The 23,455-nt window shown below is 41.4% G+C and overlaps 1 protein-coding gene across 18 annotated transcripts in view; it reads left to right on the forward strand.

The window, feature by feature from the left end:
- Window positions 1-5,829: 5,829 nt before the first annotated feature.
- Window positions 5,830-23,455, forward strand: part of ZNF30 (zinc finger protein 30) — an 82,176-nt gene continuing 64,550 nt past the window's right edge. For 3 of the 18 annotated variants that reach the window (XR_013410447.1, XM_028839455.2, XM_015123538.3), the window contains exons 1-2: window positions 5,830-6,078; window positions 7,888-8,005. The gene's annotated coding sequence lies outside the window, so the exon portion shown is untranslated. Of the gene's footprint in view, window positions 6,708-7,887; window positions 8,325-12,686; window positions 14,308-14,417; window positions 15,209-19,475; window positions 19,584-19,997; window positions 21,369-23,455 lie in introns of those variants that run through there. The other 15 variants (XR_013410460.1, XR_013410456.1, XR_013410449.1 and 12 more) reach the window with 11 other exon arrangements.

The following is a 23,455-nucleotide window of genomic DNA, read 5'->3' on the forward strand; positions in this document are numbered from 1 at the left end:
ACAATAGCCAGAAGGTGGAATCAATGCAAATATCCATCAACTGATGAATGGAAAAACAAGATGTATTATGTACAACTCATTATTAAAAGTGAAGAAAGTTTTGATACATGGAGCGACCTTGAAAACATCATGCTAAATGAAATGAGTCAGATATATAAGGGCAAATGTTGCATTGTAAACCAAAAAGTATCTGAGACAGGTCTCATCAACCTAGAGGTTAATTTAGCTAAGGTTAAGGACATGCCCAGGGTTGGTGGGGGCGGGGGGGGGGGTGGTGAAAAAAAAAGGAACACAAAACCACATGGACACTCTGTGGGTCTCTGCCTTTTTCTAAAGACGATTTTGAGGGCTTCGGTATTTAACGGGGCAAAGCAGACTGGAGGGGAAAGAGGGAGGGTATGGTCACATTACTGAATCCTCATGTCATAAGAGAAAAGGAGCAGGTAAGGGAATAGTCAATTACGTATTTGTTTCATGCTCAGTAAATTGGCACTTTACATAAGATAAGGTGAACGTAGAGTAGCTACCTGTGAAGATATCTGGCCTTATATCCATAGCTCCATACTTAGGAACAAAAGGGAAAGCAGCTTTTTGCATGACTCAGCTCCCAGTTTAATTTTTTTCCTTTTGGCAGAGTGAATTGGGGCCCTGACATTTTATTTCCCTTCCACAATATGCTGTACCTTCTATAAGGTACCTAGAAGGGCCACATTCATAGAAACAGTTACCATATACATTGGACGATAGGTTCCTCTTTAGTCCTCTAGTGGATTCTGCTGCACTCTTAGTACATACCTTTATCCCCATGAAAATGACTGGCCCATTGAACACTAAAAATATAAATTTAAAAAACAAAAATGTGGCTAATGTTCAGGCCAGTGAAGTTTATAGGCTCATTTTACATTGCCATTAATTTTGTTTGCCGAAACTTTGTGTTTCGACCTCATGATCTGGGCTTGTGGCTATGTAGTCCCTGTACTCTATGCACAAGCAGTAAGCACATTTGCAGCAACAACCTCTCCTTCATCCTTCCCAGAAAGCCAGAGCCACACACCCCGTCCCAATCCTGGTGGACAACTTTGTCTTCTCTCTCTCCCTTTCATGTTGATACTTTGCATAACATTAATCGCACATCTAAGTCAGTGGTTGATGGATATCATCGTGCTCATGGATTTGTATTTCCCAACATTTCACCCCTTTGAGCTCATAAGTTGTGACATCTAAGTCTCTAAATTATGTTTTGCCTGCTGGGCCAGAAAAATGTGTTGTTTTCCTCCCTTAATCTGGTAGTAATACAGCTATGAATCTTGTGATCTGTGCAGGGAAGTCTATTATTTATTTCACCCTTTGTTAATATGTTGGTGACTATGAGGTGCTAGTTATAATTCTAGGAATTTGGTATACTCATTGATTAAGAGTGGCAATACCCAGCTTTCATAAAGCTCATTGTAGACCCCAAATATGAAATTATTTACAAAATTTACAAGGGTGACTCAATCTAGTCATGTGTTATTCATTGATGCAGAATTTCGGAGTCTTTCGAGGAAGTATAATTGAGAGAGACTACCAAATTAGGGAATGTAAAAGTATTTGGCACTATGCCTGTGTCTTAACCATTTTCATGTTTTCTAAGCACAGATATGCCACACAGCTGCAATTGGAAGCGAAAAAAATCATCTAAAATGACCCACGTAGGCAATGCACATATAACGTAACTGAACCAAAAATAAGCTATCCAGTGTGTCCCAGAGAATACAGATTAGACAAGAATTCTAAGCTTTGTCCTAAAAGTAAAAGCCAATCAATGAAAGGGTTCAGTCATATGTGTGAATCATCAGCTCTGTTAATTATAAAGCACATACTATGTAGTCAATTAAACATGTTTCACTTCAATGTAGGTACTTAACTTCTCATTTTAGTTAAAATATTTTAATGGTCTTCAAGCAGAATGTATTTTCCAAGTTATAATGTTCATCTTCTTTCTTAACATGAATGGTTGTGTAGTTTTTTTCAAACATTGATATCCAAAGGAAAACTTTCAAAAGAACTTAATTTAATTGTTTTGTTTCCCATTTTTACCCCTATGTTAAAATTTTCTTTTCAATGACCTGATTGTTTTATTCAACTGAGGCTCCCATATTGCTTTATTCAGCTGCCACCTCCCCAGCCACAGTACCAAAGACTGCAAGTAGCTGGTCCCGTATCATCTTACTAGTTGAATTTTTAAAATTATCTTTACATAGACAGGTGTTTTATACAAAGGTCCTTTGCTGGCCCACTTTGATTTCCTTTAACTTCATATTGCTTTTACAAAGAATCACTTCATTAAACTCTTAATTACCCTGCTTTGAAAAGAGTTGTCTGTTACCTTCCAGGACCCTCACTGACAAGAGTTATTGGAACCAAGAAGATCCCAGGAAACAGATGTACAAAATGGGATTTGGGGATTGGTTTGATCACATATTAAAGGAGGATAAGTATAACTAATTTTATGGCACTTTGCTTTCTTGAGCTTTGCATAAGCTGTGTTTTTTACAAATTGAAGGTTTGTGGCAACCTCGCACTGAGCAAGTCTATCAGCACATTTTTCCAGCAGCCTGTGCTCCCTTTGGGTCTCGGTGTCACAGTTAGGCAATTCTCACAATATTTCAAACTTTTCCATTATTACTGCATCTTTCATGGTGATCGGTGATCACTGATCTTTGATGTTACACTGTCGTTGTTTTGAGGCACCACAAACCACGCCCACCACCATATAAGATGGTGAACTTCATGGAGAAACGTGTATTTCCTGACTGCTCCACCAACCGGCCATTCCCCCAACCCTCTCCCTCACCTTGGGTCTCCCTATTCCCTGAAACACAACAATATTAAAATTAGGCCGATTAATAACCCTATAATGGCCCCTAAGTGTTCAAGTAAAAGGAAGAGTCACATGTCTTTCACTTTAAATCAAAAGCTAGAAATGATTAATTTAGAGAGGGAGGTTGGCCAAAAGGCAGGCCTGTTACATCAAATGATTAGCCAAGTTGTGAATGGAAAGGAAAATTTATTGAGGGTAATTAAAAGTGCTACTTTAGTGAACACACAAATGATATGAAAGGGAAACAGTCTTATTACTGATATGGAGAAAGTTTGAGTGGTCTGGGTAGAAGCTCAAACCAGCTACAACATTCCCTTAAGCCAAACCCTAATCCAGAGCAAGGCCCTAACTCTCTTCAATTCTATGAAGATTGAGAGAGGTAAGCCAAACCCTAATCCAGAGCAAGGCCCTAACTCTCTTCAATTCTATGAAGGTTGAGAGAGGTAAGCCAAACCCTAATTCAGAGCAACGCCCTAACTCTTTTCAACTCTATGAAGGTTGAGAGAGGTAAGGAAGCTGCAGAAGAAAAGTTGGAAGCTAGCAAAAGTTGGTTCACAAGGCTTAAAGAAAGGAGCCATTTCCACAACTTAGAAGTGCAAGGTGAAGCAGCAAGTGCTGTCCAGAAGATCTAGCTAAGATCATTGATGAAAGTGGCTATGCTAAACAACAGATGTTTTTATGTAGATTAAACAGACTTCTAGTGGAAGAAGATGCCACCTAGGAGTTTCATAGCTAGAAAAAAAAAAAAAAAGTCAATGCCTGGCTTCAAAGGACAGGCTGGCTCTTATTAGGGGCTATTGTAGCTGATTAGTTTAAGTTGAAGCCAATGCTCATTTACTTTTCCAAAAACCAAAGGACCCTTAAGAATTACATGAAATCTACTCTGCCTGTGCTCTCTAAATGGAACAATAAAGCCTGGATGACAGCACATCTGTTTACAGCATGGTGTACTGAACATTTTATGCCCACTGTTGAGAAATACTGCTTAGAAAAAAAGATTCATTTCAAAATAATTACTGCTTATTGACAATGTGCCTAGTCATCCAAGAACTTTGATGGAGATGTATAAGGAGATTCATGTGGTTTTCATGCCTGCTAACATAATATCCATTCTGCAGACCATAAATCTAGGAGTAAGTTCAACTCTCAAGTCTTATTATTTAAGAAATACATTTTGAAAGGCCATAGCTACCATAGATAGTGATTCCTCTGATGGATCTGGGCAAAGTACATTGAAAACCTCCTGGAAAGGATTTGCAATTCTAGATGCCATGGAGAACATCCGTGATTCAGGAGAGGAGGTCAAAATATCAACATTAACAGGAGTTTGGCAGAAGTTTATTCCAGCTCTCATGGATGACTTTGAGGGGTTCAAGACTTTAGTGGAGGAGGTAAGTGCAGATGTGGTAGAAATAGCAAGAAAAGAGAATGGGAAGTGGAGCCTTCAGATGACACTGAATTGTTGCAATCTTATGATCAACCTTGAACAGATGAGAAGTCGCTTCTTATGGATGAGCAAAGAAAGTGGTTTTTGGAAAGTGACTCTATCCCTGGTGAAGATGTTGTAAACATTGTTGAAGTGACAACAAAGGATTTAGAATATTCCATAAACTTATTAATAATTTATAAAGCGGTGGCAGGGTATATGAGAGGATTTACTCCAATTTTGAAAGAAGTTCTACTGACAAAATGCTATCAAACAGCATTGCTTGCTACAGATAAATATTTCCTTAAAGGAAAAAAATCAATTGATGCATCAAATTTCATTGCTGTCTTATTTTAAGAAATTGCCACAGCCACCCCGACCTTCAGCAACTACCACCGTGATCAGTCAACAGCTATCAAGACAAAAGATTATAACTGGCAGAAGGCTCAGATGATCATAAACATTTTTGGTAATCAAGTATTTTTAAGGATGGTACCCACATTTTTTAAAAGACAATGCTATTGCACACTTAATAGACTACAGTATAGTGTAAACATAACTTTTATAGGCACTGAGAAACTAAAGAATTCCTGTGACATACTTTACTATTTATTTGTTTATTTATTTATTTATTTATTTTTTATTTTTTTTTTTTTTTGAGACGGAGTCTCGCTGTGTCGCCCAGGCTGGAGTGCAGTGGCGCAATCTCGGCTCACTGCAAGCTCCGCCTCCCGGGTTCACGCCATTCTCCTGCCTCAGCCTCCCGTGTAGCTGGGACTACAAGCGCCCGCCACCGCACCCGGCTAATTTTTTGTATTTTTAGTAGAGACGGATTTCACCGTGTTAGCCAGGATGGCCTCGATCTCCTGACCTCGTGATCCGCCCGTCTTGGCCTCCCAAAGTGCTGGGATTACAGGCGTGAGCCACCGCGCCCAGACTCTCCTGTGACATACTTTATTGCGATATTCGCTTTATTGCAATGGTCTGGAACCCAGTTTGCAGTGTCTCTGAGGATGCCTGCATTCGTTAGCTCTCATCTGATAGGCACACTGTATTGGACTGGCATTACCGTGTTGTGTACCCAACTGATGTTGCAGCTTTGGAGTGCACGTGAAATACTGACCCCAAGTTTTCTTTCTTTTTTTTTTTTTTTCTTTTTCTTTTTGTAGAGGCGGGGTCTTGCTCTGGGTCCCAGGCTGGAGCGCAGCGGTGCAATCCTAGCTCACTGCAGCCTCAAATTTCTGGGCTCAAGCATGTCCCGGCCTCAGTCTGTCGAATAGCTGGAACACAGGCGCGCGCCACCATGTCCCGCCCGGTTCAGTTCTTGGAGCTTGGAAACAGCATTTCCTTAAGCTCTTCCGAGGGTCCCTTAGCCTATGCTCGGTGGTCTGAAGCAAGTGTGCCTAGCCAGGACCCTTGTCTCTATGGGAACTACATTACCCAGATGCCTCTGCGCCATGCTCCTGCGAAGTTGGGCCAATGGAGGCCGAGGAAAGAGGCATTTCCGAGCACATAAAAGCGACAAGGCGGGACTTCCGGCGTCCTCCTGGAGGCGGTCGTTTTCTGAGGTGGGTCACTTGACAGAACAGTACAGTGGGGCGCAAGATAAAGTGAGTGGGAAAAGCCCTAGAGCCGGTGTTGCCCCACGGACAGAGGCGGTTCTGAAGCTTGGCGAGGGCTCTGCCGGGCGACCTCGCGCCAGGCTGGGTGCGGCCGAGTCCACCGCTCCGGGGGTCCTCGCCGCCAATGGCCTTTAATGGCGAAGCTTGAGCTAATCAACCCAGCGCGGGTTAGTGCTGTGTCCTCTAAACCCTCACCGGGCAGAACTCCCACCTCCCAATCCTAAGACCCGAATGAAGGGCGCCCACTCAGTTTACCTTCAGTGAAGTTTGTTCAGGACGGTGGCGCGTTCCTGGTTGTGTTCCCGTCTTGACACCCAGCGTGATGAGGGTGGAAGAGTGTTACGAGTGGAGCCAGCACGTGCGGGGGCTTGGAGGTCCCATTGTGTGGAGCAGCAGGGAAACCGGGGCCTGTCACCTGTCCACAAGAAAGAGATTGCCAGGACATGAGTCACATGTGACTTGGTTGCCTGAGCATTACCCCTTCCTTCTGAGGTCGCCATAGAAGATTAGCCCCGGGGGTGTTAAACTGAGAGATTCCAACTGAGATAGGATTTGAAAAGGTTCCCAAAGGCTGCTCAGAACTGAGGAAGCGGAGTGGTAAGAGTGAAAGTGGAAGACCTTGGGGAGGCTGCTGGAACAGACAACAGGAGAGTTACGATGGGGGAGCCAGAGGAGAAGCCATAGAAGAGTGTCAGAATAAAAAATGAACTGGAAAAAGTTGAAACAGGCAGAGAAAGTTATTCAAGACTTTTGCAATATGAGAGAGGTACCGAAGTCAGCGCCATTGGACCAAAAGGTGGCAGGCTTTTGAAGCACTGGAGTGAGCTAGTGGAAAAATACTGGAACACGTTAAGTGGGGAGGCTGACCAGTGGGATCTGTGAACCACCGTGAATTATTCATGAATTTGCTAATGTTTTGCTCCGAGCCCTGAATGTTTGATAATAGGTACCCATTGATGTTAGGCTCCTACCCTCCCACAGAAACTGGGAGATAGGTGTGCCGTCTCCTTCGATATCTACAATATCTATGTTTTAAAACAAAAGTTTCCAAGTCCTTTAGAAAGACATTTCCTGGTTTGTGAAAGTGGCAAGAGGCTGGGAGAAGATTTAAGTACATTTCAAGGGGCGTAGAAAGATTACAATTAAAAGTTTCCTGAAGTGAATGCTCTAAGGAAAGGGAGGCCAGGGGCCTATAAGAGGAGAAACCTGTCTAAGTTTAGTCAAGCTGAAGGAATGTTCAGGCTGTTTTGGCTAGGGGTAGAAGGGACACCATTCAGGGCAGATCTTAAGAATGCAGGACTATTTTAAGGATAGAGAATTAGTGCTCACACCACAGGCCCGGAGTTACCCTCTCCACTCACTATTTTTAACTTATGAATTTATGAAACACCATTTATTTCAACATTAAGCAATTAATATCATGCTAAATATGTGCATGTAGGTAGTGAATTAAACATTGAAAATATATGGATTTAAGAAGTTAAACTTATGCAAGTATTTCATATTTGGTTCACCTTTTAGTATGCTACTAAGCGTTGTAAACATACTAAAATCAAAAGCCTTAAATATCACATTGTCTTTGTTTTGTGCTGCTATAACAGAATACCACAGACCAATTTATAAAGAACAGAAATTTATTTTCTAGCAGTTCTGGAGGCTGGGAAGTCCAAGATCAATGGGCCAACAGATTTAGTGTCTAGTAAAGGCCTGTTCTCTGCTTCCAAGATGGTACCTTGAATGGTGCATTTTGGGGGGCATGGGAGAAGGGTCAGGCTGGGTGGAGTGGCAGACACACTATTTCCCAAATGGCAGAAGAGCAAAGAAAGCATACAGGTCCCAGAAGCCTTTTCTAAAAAGCATTAAACCCACTCATGAGGGCAGAGCCCTCATGGCCTAATCACCTCTTAAAGTTCCTACCTCATAATACTGTTTTAGTGGTAATGAAATTTCTTTCTTTTTTTTCTTTTTTGAGACAGGGTCTTGCTCTGTTGCCCAGGCTGGAGTGCAGTGGTACAATCTCAGCTCACTGCAACCTGCGCCTCCCAGGTTCAAGTGATCCTCCCACCTCAGCTTCCCGAGTAACTGGGACTACAGGTACGCGTCACCACCCAAATGTCATCTTGAATTGTAACTCCCACAATTCCCATGTGTCGTGGGAGGAACTCAGTGGATGATGATTGAATTATGGAGGCAGGTCTTTCCTGCACTGTTCTACTGATAGTGAATGAGGCTTACAAGATCTGATGGTTTTAAAAATGGGAGTTTCTGCACGAACTCTCTTTGCCTGCTGCCATCCATGTAAGATGTGACTTTCTCTTCCTTCCCTTCCACCATAATTGTGAGGCTTCCCCAGCCATGTGGAACTGTGAGTTCTCCATTAAACCTCTTTCTTTTGTAAATTGCCCCATCTTGGGTATGTCTTTATCAGCAGCATCAAAATGGACTAATACAATGCCCAGCTGATTTTTGTGTTTTTAGTAGAGATGGGGTTTTGCCGTGTTGGCCAGGCTGGTCTCAAAGTCCTGGCCTCAAATGATCCACCTGCCTCGGCCTCCCAAAATGCTGGGATTACAGGTATGAGCCACCATACCCAGCTGGCAATGAAATTTCAATATGAGTTTTAGAGGGTACAAGTATTCAAACCTAGCACACATTCTCTTAAATGCTTGAAGGTGGCTAAAACTCATTCAAAATTTCAGTCACTTTGCATTGAGAACACTGACAAAAGCCTTAATTCATTTTTCCTTTTTATGTGTTATAACAAGGTTTTAATTTAGATAATGAATTAGGTGAAACAATTTATGATGACGTAAATCATTATGTCATAATAATAATTTTATCAGTATAAAAATTCTGGTAGTGAAATTTTCAGTTCTAAAAGATACCTGTATGCCGAGACCAACTCGGTCGGGGAGACCCTAACCCAGCGGCGCTAGAGGAATTAAAGACACACACACAGAAATATAGAGGTGTGAAGTGAGAAATTAAGGGTCTCACAGCCTTCAGAGCTGAGAGCCCCAAACAGAGATTTACCCACGTATTTATTAACAGCAAACCAGTCATTAGCATTGTTTCTGTAGATATTAAATTAACTAAAAATATTCCTTATGGGAAACGAAGGGATGGGCCTTCCATGCAGAAGCATGTCCTTAGAGCACAGATCACTCATGCTATTGTTTGTGGCTTAAGAATGCCTTTAAGCGGTTTTCCGCCCTAGGTGTTCCTTGTCCTCATTCCCGTAAACCCACAGCCTTCCAGCGTGGACGTTAGGGCCATTATGAACATATCACAGTACTGCAGAGATTCTGTTTATGGCCAGTTTTGGGGCCAGTTTATGGCCAGATTTTGGGGCGCTGGCTCCCAACACCTGTAAATTAAACACTTTTGTGCATGCAAACATACAATGAACAGCTTTAGTCAACATCTGAGACAGCTTTGTTTATGGTTGTTTTGATTTACATTAAAATTACACAAAATAATATTTATGATGTATAAGTAAGGCAAAAAGAATAACACTAAGACAGACAGCCATGAAGCTATCATCTGCTTTAAGAAACAGAACTTTATCAATATCTTAGAAGTTTCGTCTGTATTCTCTCCCCTGCTTTGAGGTAATCATTCATTCTAAATTTTGTGTAGTTAATAGTTTTATTTTCCTAATACTGTTTCTTCAGCCATATAGGGCTATATCCCATAACCATATATTACTTATTTGTTCATATTTAAAACTTTACATAAATGTTGTGATACTGTATTTGTTTTTCTGAGATGCATTCATGACATGCATGTGGCTGTAGTTTATTTTAACAAAAGTCTTGATTCTGTGGATAACGATAGCATATACTTAGCACTTTATATGTACTAATGTGTTTGATACCAACACTACCCCTATGAGTTGGTTCCATTACTGTCCCCATTTTACAGCTGAAGATGCTGAGGAACAGGGAGGTCGAGTAGCCCAAGATCACACAGCTGATAAAAGGCTGCCCTAATGTGTGAGGCCCACAGTAGACAGTCAGCTGGAGGCCATCTTGCTCCAGCACCAGGAGAAGGGGTTGGACAAACCCTTAGAACCCCACCATGGTTGCCAGTTGCCTGTAGTGTTGTTCTTCTCACAGATACTAATGGCTGCAGAAGTCTCTGCTCAGCTGTGCATGACTAAGGTCATGCACAGGTGAGTAGAGGGTGTCTCAGACCTGTACCCTCCTCATCTCCTAACCATATAGTCTCTGGGATTTTGGTGTCTTGGGACTATACATACGCCTGCCACTTTCCTGGCTGTTGGATTTAGGGCCCCTGAGTTCCCTCAGACTCAGTATCTTAATCCTAGGTCAGGAGATACATGGAGAGGTTCCCATTTCTGATAACTGCTAGAATGCTATGTAGATGGTGTTATGAGCACAAGGATCAGCATGTGAACGTATTTCTATGCAAAACTGAGCTGGTGGTATTCAGGGAACTGAAGGTCTCCATTATGTTTGGTGGGACCAGAGAGTGAGGATGCAGGATTCAGGCCTGGAAGGGCAGGCAGAGCAGATGTGTGTCTTTTCTGAGGAGTCAGGGAACATTTGGTGGAGAGGATGGAGGTCAGAATCAGGTCTTAACCAACATCCTCTGGCTGTAAAGTGGAGAACAGGGAGCAGAGGCAAGGGAGAAGGCCACAGTGGAATTAAACTAGAAATCAGTAACAGATAGTTCTGAAATATAGAAAATTCCAAAATATATGGATATTAAGCAACACACTTCTAAAAAACACATGGATCCAAAAAACAAAAAAAAAATTTAAATATTTTGAACTAAATGAAAATACAACCTATTAAAATCTGTGGGATACAGTGAAAGCAGAGTTTATAAAGAAATGTATGACATTAAATGCCCACATTAGAAAAGAATAAATACCCCAAATCAGTAATCCAAATTAGAAAATTAGAGAAAGGAGAACAATTTAAATCCAAAGTAAGCAGAAGAAATAATACAAATTAGAGGAGAAATCAATGAAATTGAAAACAGGAAATCAATAGAGAAAGTTAATGTAATAAAAAGCTGTTTCTTTAAAAGATGAAATTAATAAGCCTCTAAGCCAAGCTAAGAGGTGGGGCAAAGAGAGAGAACACAAATTACTAAAATCAGAAATGAAATGGAGTATCACTATAGATCCCACAGACATTAAAAGGATAACATAGGAATACCATGAACAACACTCTGCCTACAAGTTTGATAACCTAAGTGAAATGGATCAATTCCATGAAAAACACAGTTTGCTAACCTCACACAAGAATTAATAGATAATCTGAATTGTCCTATTTAAAATGAAATAAGTAATAACCACCTGAAATAGAAAGCACTAGTTCTTTACAATGTCTTCCAGGAGATAGAAGTAAAGAGAATACTTCCTAACTCATATGATGAGCCCAGCATTACACTAATACTAAAACATTACATTGTAAGAAAAGAAAAATGCAGGTCAACATGTTCTATGAATATAAATGGAAAAGTCTTCAACAAAATATTAGCAAATCAAACCCAACAATATATAAAAAGCATTATACACCATGGCCAAGTTGGGTTTCTTCCAGATATGCAAGGCTGGTTCAGCATTGGAAAATCAATTAATATCCATCATATTAACAGAAATCACATAGTCATATCAATAGTTGCAAAAAGCATTTGTCAAAATACAGCACCCATTCATGATTAAAAAAACACTTAGCGGCCGGTCATGATGGCTCACGCCTGTAATCCCAGCACTTTGGGAGGCCGAGGTGGGCGGATCACAAGGTCAGGAGATCGAGACCATCCTGTCTAACATGGTGAAACCCCATCTCTACTAAAAATACAAAAAATTAGCCGGCCGTGGTGGCGGGCGCCTGTGGTCCCAGCTACTCGGGAGGCTGAGGCAGGAGAATGGCATGAACCCGGGAGGCGGAGCTTGCAGTGAGCCGAGATCGCGCCACTGCACTCCAGCCTGGGCAACAGAGGGAGACTCCGTCTCAAAAAAAAAAAAAAGAAAGAAAAGGAAAACACTTAGCAAACTGGAAATAGAAGAGAGCTCTCTCAACTTGATAAAGAACATCTACAAAAAATCTACAGCTAACATAACACTGAATGAGAGAAGCTAGAAGTTTTTCTGATAAGATCAGGAACAAGGTAAAGATATCTCCTCTCACCACTTTTCAGTGTTTTAATGGAAGTTGGGTGTACAAATTGGAAAGGAAGAAATAGAACTGTCTTTGTTAGTAGATATGATTGTCTTTGTACAAAATTTTTAAAAATCAAGGAAAAGCTTCTGGAATTAAACTATTAAGACTGCAGGATATATGTTAATATATACAAGTTAATCACTTTCCTGTATACCAGCAATGAGCAATTGGGATTTGAAATTAAAAACAAAATATCATTTACATTAACTTCCTCCAAAATGACATTGTTAGGTGTAAATCTAACAAAATATACAAAAGGTCTTTTATGAGGAAAACTACAAAGCTAAAATGAAAAAAATAAATAAATGGAGAGAGATTTCATGTTCATGGATAGGAAGACTCAGTATTGTCAAGATGTCTGTTCTTTTCAATTGATCTGTAGATGATATGGTTTGGCTTCATGTCCCCACCCATACTTCATCTTGAATTGTAATTCCATAATCCCTACGTGTTGTGGGAGGGACCCTGTGGGAGGTAACTAAATCACGGGGGTGATTTCCCCCATGCTGTTCTCATGACAGTGAGTGAGTTCTCGTGAGATCTGATGGTTTTATAAGTGTCTGGCATTTCCCTAGCTGGCACTCACTCCGTCCTGCCACCCTGAGAAGAAGGTGCCTGCTTCCCCTTTGGATTCCACCATGATTGTATGTGTCCTGAGGCCTCCCCAGCTAGGTGGAACTGTGAGTCAATTAAACCTCTTTCCTTTACACATTACCCAGTCTTAGGTGTGTCTTCATAGCAGTGTGAGAACAGACTAATACAGCAAATTGGTTCCAGTAGAATGGGGTACTGCTATAATGATACCCAAAAATGTGGAAGCAGCTTTAGAACTGGGTAACAGGCAGAGGTTGGAACAGTTTGGAGGGCTCAGAAGAAGACAGGAAAATTTGGGAAAGTTTGGAACCTCCTAGAGACTTCTTGAATGGCTTCAGTCAAAATGCTGATAGCTATATGGACAAGGAAGTCCAGGCTGAAGTGGTCTCAGATAGAGACGAGGAAATTCTTGGGAACTGACATAAAGGTAATTCTTAACTCTGCTTTAGCAAAGAGATTGGTGACGTTTTGCCCCTGCCCTAGAGATCTGTGGAACTTTGAACTTAAGAGAGATAATTTAGGGTATCTGATGGAAGAAATTTCTAACTGACAAAGCATTCAGGAGGAAGCAGAGCATGAAAGTTTGGAAAATTTGTGCCTGATGATGTAATACAAAAGGTTTTTACCCATTTTCTGGGAAGAGATTCAAGCCTACTGCAGAAATTTGCATAAGTAACAAGGAGCCAAATGTTAATCACCAAGACAATGGGGAAAATGTCTCCAAGGCATGTCAGAGACCTTCATAGGAGCCCCTCCCATCAAAGGCCTGGAAGCCTAGGAGGTAAAAAATGGTTTTGTGGCTGGGCCCAGGGCCCCATCTGCTCTGTACAGCCTCGGGACATGGTACCCTTTGTCCCAGCTGCTTCAGCTTTAGCCTTGGCTAAAAGGGACCAAGGTATAGGTCAGGTCATTGCTTCAGAGAGGGCAAGCCCCAAGCCGTGGTTACTTTCATGTGGTGTTGAGCGTGTGGGTGCACAGAAGTCAAGAACTGAGGTTTGGGAACCTCCACCTAGATTTTAGCGGATGTATGGAAATGCCTGGATATCCAGGGTAGAAGTTGCTGCAGAGATGGAGCCCTCATGGAGAACCTCTGCTAGGGCAATGCAGACTAGACTTGTATTAATCAAGACTTGCTATTCGTGAAAGAATAGACATGTAGATCAATAGAACAGAATAGAGAACCTAGAAATAGACTTGCACAAATACAGTCAACTGGTCTTTGACAAAGGACTAAAGGCAATTCAATGAAAATAGTCTTTTCAACAAGTGGTGCTGAAAAGGACAAATGCTTGAGGGGATGAATGCCCCATTCTCCATGATGTGACAATTATGTATTGCATGCCTCTCATCATCTCCCCAAATTTAGGAAGCCCTAGCACCACCCCCCTACCACAACCACCATCCAGTACACACATTTAGGCAGACCTTAGTCCACAGCTCATGCACGCATTTTTGAATTTCACCCCCTTGAGCTTCTCACTGTGTTCTCCTAAAACAATCTTCAGGGTGGAGGAGGTGGTGGTCTCTGCCTGTCCTGATGTATAAGGGATCAGTGATGAGATCTTTTCCAGAGCCAGGAATCAGGCCCCTTAATAAAGAAGAGTAGTCTGGGCACAGTGACTCACACCTGTAATCCCAGCACTTTGGGAGGTCAAGGTGGATGGATCAACTGAGGTCAGGAGTTCGAGACCAGCCTGGCCAACATGGCAAAGCCCTGTCTACTAAAACTACAAAAATTAGCTGGGCGTGGTAGCGGGCACCTGTAATCCCAGCTACTCAGGAGGCTGAGGCCGGAGAACTGCTTGAGCCTGGGAGATGGAAGTTGCAGTGAGCCGAGATTGTGCCAGTGCACTCCAGCCTAGGCAACAGAATGAGACTCTGGTCTAAAAAATAAAAAATAAAGAGTAGATTTGTGATCTTGCTGCAGAATGACTGTTTAATGCAAATCCAATCAGTGAGGCATCCAGAAATGGCTCGGAAAGGAGCGATGTCCCAGCAGCCTGACCTCTCCCCCTAGGGGTGTCCTAAATTGGGTTAGTCCATTTGCATTGCTATAAAGAAATACCTGAGGGAAGGGAAGGGAAGGGAAGGGAAAGGGAGGGGAGGGGAGGGGAGGGATAGCGGCTCTACTGCAATGCAGGTTTTATTTGGAGGTGGGGCACCAGCTTAATGCCGGGGCCCACTGCTGCTTACAACTGGTGCAATTATACGCCTGGGTAGGGGTCTAGGGGGGGTATGGCTTACTCCCCAGGAGGATATCAATAAGGTGTTCCCATGATGAGGCCGCTTGGCTCTTTTTCTGGCAGGATATGATAATGAGGTCCTTTGGACTTTTCTCCCAGCAAGATGTGATAAGAAAGTCAGGTGGTTGGGGCCGGGTGTGGTGGCTTACGCCTGTAATCCCAGCACTTTGGGAGGCCGAGGCAGGTGGATCACGAAGTCAGGAGATTGAGACCATCCTGGCTAACTTGGTGAAACCCCGTCTCTACTAAAAATACAAAAATCAGCCAGGTGTGGTGGTGGTCACCTGTAGTCTCAGCTACTCCGGAGGCTAAGGCAGGAGAATGGTATGAACCCGGAAGGTGGAGATTGCAGTGAGCTGAGATTGCACCACTGCCCTCCAGCCATTGCTGGAACAGGAATTAAAAGAAATTAAAGAATGTGTAAGCAAAAACTCAGTTGTATGTAAAAAACAAAACAAAACAAAAAAAAAACCAATTCCCCCTGAGGAAGAGAAAGAGCTGGAATCCTTCAAAATTAACTGCCTGTTTTTCCTTCTGTGGCTAGCGAGCCTTATCTCTCCCTTTCCCAGGCATTGTGAAGACTCTGTTTCTCTAGCTGTGCAGATGCAAGGTCTGCTAGACAGATAACCTCAAGTCGTAAAACATGTTGTTTCTTGAAAAGTAAGAAATAATGTAATGCATGTCTCAGTTAAATAACTGTCTTTGTTTCGCACTTCTGTAATATGCTTCCCCCTGCACGGATCTCCCCCCTGCCCCACAAAATGCTTAAAAGGTAGCTTAACTCTTTGTTCAGGGCTCAGTCCTTTGAATGTTAATCCGACTAGGTCAATGCACCTAAATAATTAAATAATTCCTCCTCAACCCCTCGGTCTCTCTAATTCCTTAATTATCCCACAGCAGGACGACAGAGTGAGACTCTGTCTCAAAAAAAAAAAAAAAAAAAAAAAAAAAAAAGTCAGGTGGTCGGGCAGAATGTTTCTCACAGCCCAAACCCCTGTGGAATGTTTCACTTTGACCACGGTCTGTGAAATGGTGGGGGGCTTACAAAATAATGTAGTTTGGACTAACGCTTTCCTTATTTTTCATGGCCTTGGTAGTCTTCAAGAGACCTGGCCAGATGGAATGCCCCACAGTCTGAGTTTGGTGCTTCCTTACCATGAGACTGGGGTTTTGGAGTTTTGAGGTTTTTGGAAAGACACCTTAGAAGTTAAGTATCTTTCTTGTCACATTGCATCGGGGTACATGGTATCAATATCTCTTATCTCTGGTGATGTAAAACTTGATCATTTGAATAATGTAGTCTTCCATGGTTTTTTACCCACTGTAAAGTTGCTATGTGTTCCTCCCTCTACTGTAGTCTTTGGAAAGGAGTCACCAAGTCAGCCCACCCTTAAAGAAGGAGAATATTTAGTCTCCACCTCCTGGAAGAAGGAGCATCCATATGTATTATTTGCAATTTGTCTATAAGATAGGTTTGTCTACCCCATTAAAAAGTGGGCAAAGGATATGCATATGTCAAAACAAAAATGACATGAAAATTCCTGGGTAACTTTTTTTTTTATTTTTATTTTAGGTTCATGGGTGCATATGTAGGTTTGTTACATAGGTAAACTCATGTCAAGGGGGTCTGTTGTACAGATTATTTCGTCACCCAGGTACCAAGCCTAGTACCCAATTGTTACTTTTTCTAATCCTCTCCCTCCTCCCACTCTCCACCTTCCAATAGGCCCCAGGGTGTGTTATTCCCTTCTTTGTGTCCATGTGTTCTCCTCATTTAGCTACCACTTATAAGTGAGAGCATGCGGTATTTGATTTTCTGTTCCTGCATTAGTTTGCTAAAGATAATGGCCCTCCAGCTCCATCCATGTTCCCATAAAGGACATGATCTCAATCTTTTTTGATGACTGCAGGGTATTCCATATTTTCCATCATATGTATCACATTTTATTTATCCAGTCTGCCATTGATGGGCATTTAGGTTGATTACGTTTCTTTACTACTGTGAAAAGTGCTGCAATGAATACATGTGTGCATGTGTCTTTATGGTAGAATGATTTATATCCCTTTGGGTAGATATCCTTACCAGGTTATTTATGCCTACCACCAGGCAAAAATAAAATAAAAGGGATTCAGATGTTAAAGACTTTTCAATAGACCTTTTTATATGAATATGTGTGGCTGTGTGTGTGTGTACTGGAGCTGCTGCTGGTTTTTTTTTTTAATTCACAAGCCCCTTTCACATGAAAACTATTACGGTTGGGTTTCCACAAAGATCTATTCATATCTGAAGTATATCTCACTATTTTTAAAACGTTTTTATTGCTAAATAAGGCACATACACAAAGAAGAGGAGGTGTTCACTTATATGAACACTTTAAGGAATAATGGACAATGAACACCTGTGAATTCACCATGCAGGTGAGCTCACGGTGCAGAGCCCCCGGATCCCTCCTCATCTGCATGCAGTCCTAGTCCACCCTTCTGCCTCTATCCTGTACTTTTAATTAGTCATCCTTGTTTTTCAAAATAGTTTAATAATGACTGCATGGCTCCACCTTTACTTTTATTTGCTTTTCACCATTAGATAAGCAGAATCAGGCAGGGCATGGTGGCTCACACCTGTATTCCCAGCACTTTGGGAGGCTGGGGCATGTGGATCACTTGAGTCCAGGAGTTCAAGACCAGCTTGGGCAACATGGTGAAACCATGTCTCTACTAAAAATACAAAAATTAGCCGGGCGTGGTGGCACACCACCTGTAGTCCCAGCTACTCAGGAGTCTGAAGTACGAGAACCACTTGAACCTGGGAGGTGGAGGTTACAGTGAGCTAAGATCATGCCATTGCACTCCAGCCTGGGGGACAGAGCGAGACTCCATCTCAAAAAAAAAAAAAAAGAGGCCGGGCGCGGTGGCTCAAGCCTGTAATCCCAGTACTTTGGGAGGCCGAGGCGGGTGGATCACGAAGTCAGGAGATCGAGACCATCCTGGCTAACATGGTGAAACCCCGTCTCTACTAAAAATACAAAAAACTAACCGGGCGTGGTGGCGGGCGCCTGTAGTCCCAGCTACTCGGAGGCTGAGGCAGGAGAATGGCGTAAACCCGGGAGGCGGAGCTTGCAGTGAGCCGAGATCGCGCCACTGCACTCCAGCCTGGGTGACACAGCGAGACTCCGTCTCAAAAAAAAAAAAAAAAAAAAAAAAGATAAGCAGAATCATACTGTATATATTCACCTGGAACCTTTTCTTTTGCTCAACATTATGCATCAGTTTGTCAACTTGGGGTTTATTCATTTTAATGTCTGTGTAGTATTTTTTGTATTTACAATTTATCCATTGTACTGTTCCCAAGTTTTTGACATTATAAACAGACCTGTTTGCTGGACACACCCAATTTTTAAAAACTTTTAATATATTTTGTTTAAAAACATTTTTAACTTTTAAGTTCAGGGATACATGTACAGGATGTGCAGGTTTGGGGTTTGTTGTAAAGATTATTTTATCACCCAGGTATTAAGCGATACCCAATAGTTATTTTTCCTGGTCCTTTCCCTCCTCCCACCCTCCAACTCCAATAGGCCCCAGTGTGTGTTGTTGTTCTCTGCGTGTCCATATATTCTCATCATTTAGCTCCCACTTACAGGTGAGAATATGCAGTATTTGGTTTTCTGTTTCTGCATTAGTTTGCTAAAGATATGTCCTCCAGCTCCATCTATGTCCTTTCAAAGGACTTGATCTTGTTCCTTTTTATGGCTGCATAGTATTCCATGGTGTATATGTACCACATTTTCTTTATCCAGTCTATCATTAATGGGAATTTGGGTTGATTCCATGTCTTTGCTATTGTGAATAGTGATGCAATTAAATACACACATGCATGTGTCTTTCTTTATAGTAGAACAACTTACATTCCTTTGTTTAAGGAATACCCAGTAATGGAACTGCTGGGTCAAATGGTATTTCTGTCTTTAGGTCTTCGAGGAATCTCCACACCATCTTCCAAAATGGTTGAACTAATTTACACTCTCACCAACAGTGTATAAGCGTTCCTTTTTCCCTACAACTTCACTAGCATCTGTTAGTTTTTGACTTTTGAATAATAGCCATTTTGACTGGTGTGAGATGGCATCTCATTGTGGACACATCCAGTTTATCTAGGGTTTAGAATTGTAGAAGTTAAATTTTCTCATTGTACAATATGTACATATTCAACTTTATTTGGCAATGCTAAATGATTGAATTATCCAACTTTGAAATTTCTGCCACCTGGTGGATATGAACTAACAGCTCATACTGGTTTTAATTTGCTTGTCTTGCATTAAATAATAAAGTTATACATCTTTTTATATTTAATGGCTGGTGTAGTTTGGCTGTGCCCCATGCAAATCTCTTCTTGAATTGTAGCTCCCATAATCCCCACATATAATGGGAGGGACCTGATGGGAGGTAATTGAATCATGAAGGTGGGTTTTTCCCATGTTTTTCTTGTGATAGTGAATAAATCTCATGAGATCTCATGGTTTTATAAAGGGCAGTTCCCCTGCACACACTGTCTTGCCTGCTGCCATGTAAAGACGTGCCTTTGCTCTTCCTTCACCTTCTGCCATGATTGTGAGGCCTCCCCAGCCATGTGGAACTGTGAGTCCATTAAACTTATTTTTCTTTATAAATTACCCAGTCTCCAGTATTTCTTCATGATGGTATGAAAATGGACTAATACAATGGCTACTTGAGTTTTCCTTTCTGTGAAATGACTAATAGCATGTATTTCCCCACATTTCTATTGGCCTATGTTTAATTTCCTTATTGAATCATTAGTGTTCTTTACATCAGTCCTTTTCAGTTATATATGATGCACATATCTTCTTCCAGTTGGGGTATATGTTTTCATGCTCTTTGTGACATCTTTAACAAAGTCCTTGAATTTAGTTGTGTTTTCCTTTGGGGCTTATGCTTATTGCATTGTTTTTAAACATTCTTCTTTACCTTGAAATCATAAAGTATTTTCCTATATTTTCTTTTAATTGAATTTTTTCTTTTTCTTTTTTTGAGACAAAGTCTCACTGCGTCACCCAGGCTGGAGTGTAGCAATGCGATCTCAGCTCACTGCAAACTCCACCTCCCGAGTTCAAGCAATTCTCCTGCTTCAGCCTCCTGAGTAGCTGGGATTACAGGCATGCGTCACCACACTCAGCTAATTTTTGTATTTTTAGTAGAGACAGGGTTTTACCATGTTGACCAGGCTGGTCTTGAACTCCTGGCCTCAAGTGATTCTAATTGAATTTTGAATATAACCTGAAGTAGGGATTTGTTTCCATTTTCTCAGTACCATTGCCAATCAATTTTTCAAGCATGCTTTATTGATTGGGCCATCTTTTCTCAGCTAATCTGTGTTGCCTCCTCTGTCATGTATCAGATTCCCATACATGAATATATTATTCCCTCATCTTTAGGTTAGCTCCTGCTGGAAGTCTGATAGATGTATATTGGACTTCTTGACCTACCCTCTGATCTCATAAACTTAATACCTTACTTCCAAACTGTAACCCTATTAGAGAAGTATATTTTGTATTATATTCAATACTTCAAGCATGTTCAGTCTAGCTGGTCAGATTGTATATTTTATGTGTCTGTGCATATGTGTTTTCTGTTGTATTTCCATCATGATCAATTATTTCCTCATGTGTTTTGTAATTTTTTAAATTGTGAGACCATGATCCCTAATCTCTCAGAAAATAACTGGTTTTCAATTTGCCAGGGACCTAGCCATGCCTGTTCCTGTGTGTAAAAGTACACTGGAGGGTAAAAGTACACTGGAGGACTGTATTCTTGCATCTAAATTGTAGAAGTAATAAACAAAAACACAATTCAATGAAATATGTCCTATCCTCCTACCTTGATAAATATTTATTCATAATGACAAAATATAAACAAATTTTAAAATCCATGGATTTTATAGGACTAGAAGTTATTCAAAAAAAATCAAAGATGAGGAAATTTCATTATTGTTATTATGCATGCCTATGTCTTCTCTTGATAGGCTGGCGAAGTTTGGGTTCATTATTGTGAAAATAAGTAAAAGGGAAACTAACACAGGCCTACTGTAAACAGTAGCTCAGGAATGTGTGTATGTGCAAGAGCAGCTATGCTAGTCAAAGCTACGTGTTGCAACATCCCATAGATAGACACGTGTCAGCTTCAATCCCAAGGCCTATAAACTAAAGTTGACCACTTCCTGTGTACCTAGAGTCTGTTAAATATTTCACTGATGGGTACTGGTTGTAAACTTGTTTATCAGTTGTAAAATGAGGCAAGATAAAATCAATTATCCTTCCACCAGGCCCTAAGATGCCTCCATCTCCTACCCACTCAACCACACATTTGCTTTACCTTATGTATAATCTCTCTAAACACTGATCAAAATCACAGGAATGTAGTGGTTGCTTCACTGCCCACCATCTGTACCACAGTATCCCTGATTTAAAAAAAAAAAAAAAAGTTAATACTGTGCTTTATGTAATTGACTTTGGAACTCAGTTACAGACTGCTGTAATCCTGGCTCCCCTGATGCGCACTCTCAAGCTCCAGATTAGTAAACCTTATTAGATTGTGATCCCTGTCTCAGTCCCTCATTTGGGTTGACATTACAAAAAATTTTATTAGTCTATATTTACTCTACAAAATTTACTTTTCTTGCCTTCATTTTAACAAAATCAGTAAATATGTTATAATCAGGGTTTTGCACATCATCTTTTCTATTAAAAAGAACAAGCTAAAATAGGAAAATGAAATGTAATTAACAGTGACATCAGCAAAATAGTGGAGTAGGCAGCTACAAACTCTCATCCTCCCACGGAAACATAAGTAAAAAGCAGGGCCAAGCATGGTGGCTCATGCTTATAATCCCAGCACTTTGGGAGGCTGAGCTGGGAGGATTGCTTGAGGCCAAGGGTTTGAGATCATCCTGGGCAACTTAGTAGGACCCCATCTCTACAAACAAACAAACAAACAAAAACTAGCAGAAATTGTTAGAAACAACTTTGCTAGAACGCTGGAAAACCGTCAAAGGTTTACACCAACCAAGAAGATGCTGAATCAAGAAAAAGCTAAGTAGTAGGAAAGCTTTGTACATTCTTACTGGCCTTTGCCCCATACCCTTTTCAGCTCAGTGGCAGTTCTGAAGACTTCAGTTCGCATTCCCACCATTGGATCCTGTTCCCTGGTTCCAGAGGGAGCAGAGCAGACCTTACTCACAAATTATCATGTATTGCTGTGCTAACCTGCTTAGGGGACACATGAAGGACCAATGCAAAGTGTTCATTTCCAATTAATCTAACTTCAAGTCACACAGGCTGGAAAAGTGACAGACATTGCTTGAAAATATTATAATGCAAACAACCTGAAGTGGTGTAGGGCAAAAGTTATGGTTGAAAGAAACAATAGACCACCTAAGCCAGAGAGGAAGAGTAGGAAGAGAGTTGCTCTGGGAAATTAGGGCATTAAAAGCGCCCTTAAATATGACTAAATTTAGAAAATTCCATGCATGTTCAAGGCAAGACACATGTTCAGAAAGACCTGAAAAGACAGACCCTTAGCTTTCACCTTGGGCTCGTCCCCAGGCTCAATAAAAGCCTTGCTACGTGTTAATGAGGGCCATAGCACAGAGCCAGTCTGAAAATACTGGAAGAGATAGCTGCTGCTTCTTCTCTCATCTGTTTTTCGTTTCTTTGTTTGTTTATTGCCCTAACCCAATGCCTTTCTCTCTGATAGTTAATTTCAGCTGTCAGTCTGGCTGGATTGAGGAATACTTAGAAATTGGGTAAAGCATTATTTTGGGTGTGTCTGTGAGGGTGTTTCCACAGGAGATTACCATGTGAGTCTGAGTGGACTAGGTGGGGAAGGTTCATCCTCAATGTGAGTGGGCACCATCCAATCTGCTTGGGGTCTGGAGAGAACAAAACCAGAGAAAAGGTGAATGTGTCAATCTATCTGTGGGAACTGGGATACACTCTTCCTCTGCTGTCTCTGGACAACAACTCTAGGCTCCCCAGCCTTTGGACTCCAGGACTTACACCAGTGGTTCCTGGATTCTCAGGCCTTTGACCTCGAACTGAGAGTTACACCATCAGCTTCTCTGGTTCTGAGACCTTTAGACTTGGACTGGGCCATGTTACCAGCATCCTCGGGTCTCCAGCTTGCAGATGCCCTGTCTCAGGACTTCTCAGCTTCTATAATTACATGAGCCAATCCCCCTAATAAATCCCCTCCCATATGTCTGTACCTCTATCAATATATCCTATTTATTCTGTCTCCCTGGAGAATCCTAATACGCTTTATCTTTCTCTCTTTTTTGCCCTTGGCATTCAAAGAATACTCGGTCAAAACAGTAGCTAAACATAAGCTAAGGAAAAGAGACATCAGTTGGACACATAACAAGAAAAACAGTCTATGCAAAAGTAGTTGGGAAAAGTCAGTAAACAATTGAACTACTATAGCTTCCAATAATTAAA

The sequence above is a fragment of the Macaca mulatta genome, chromosome 19, assembly GCF_049350105.2.
Source record: "Macaca mulatta isolate MMU2019108-1 chromosome 19, T2T-MMU8v2.0, whole genome shotgun sequence".
Classification (NCBI taxonomy): Eukaryota; Metazoa; Chordata; class Mammalia; order Primates; family Cercopithecidae; genus Macaca; species Macaca mulatta.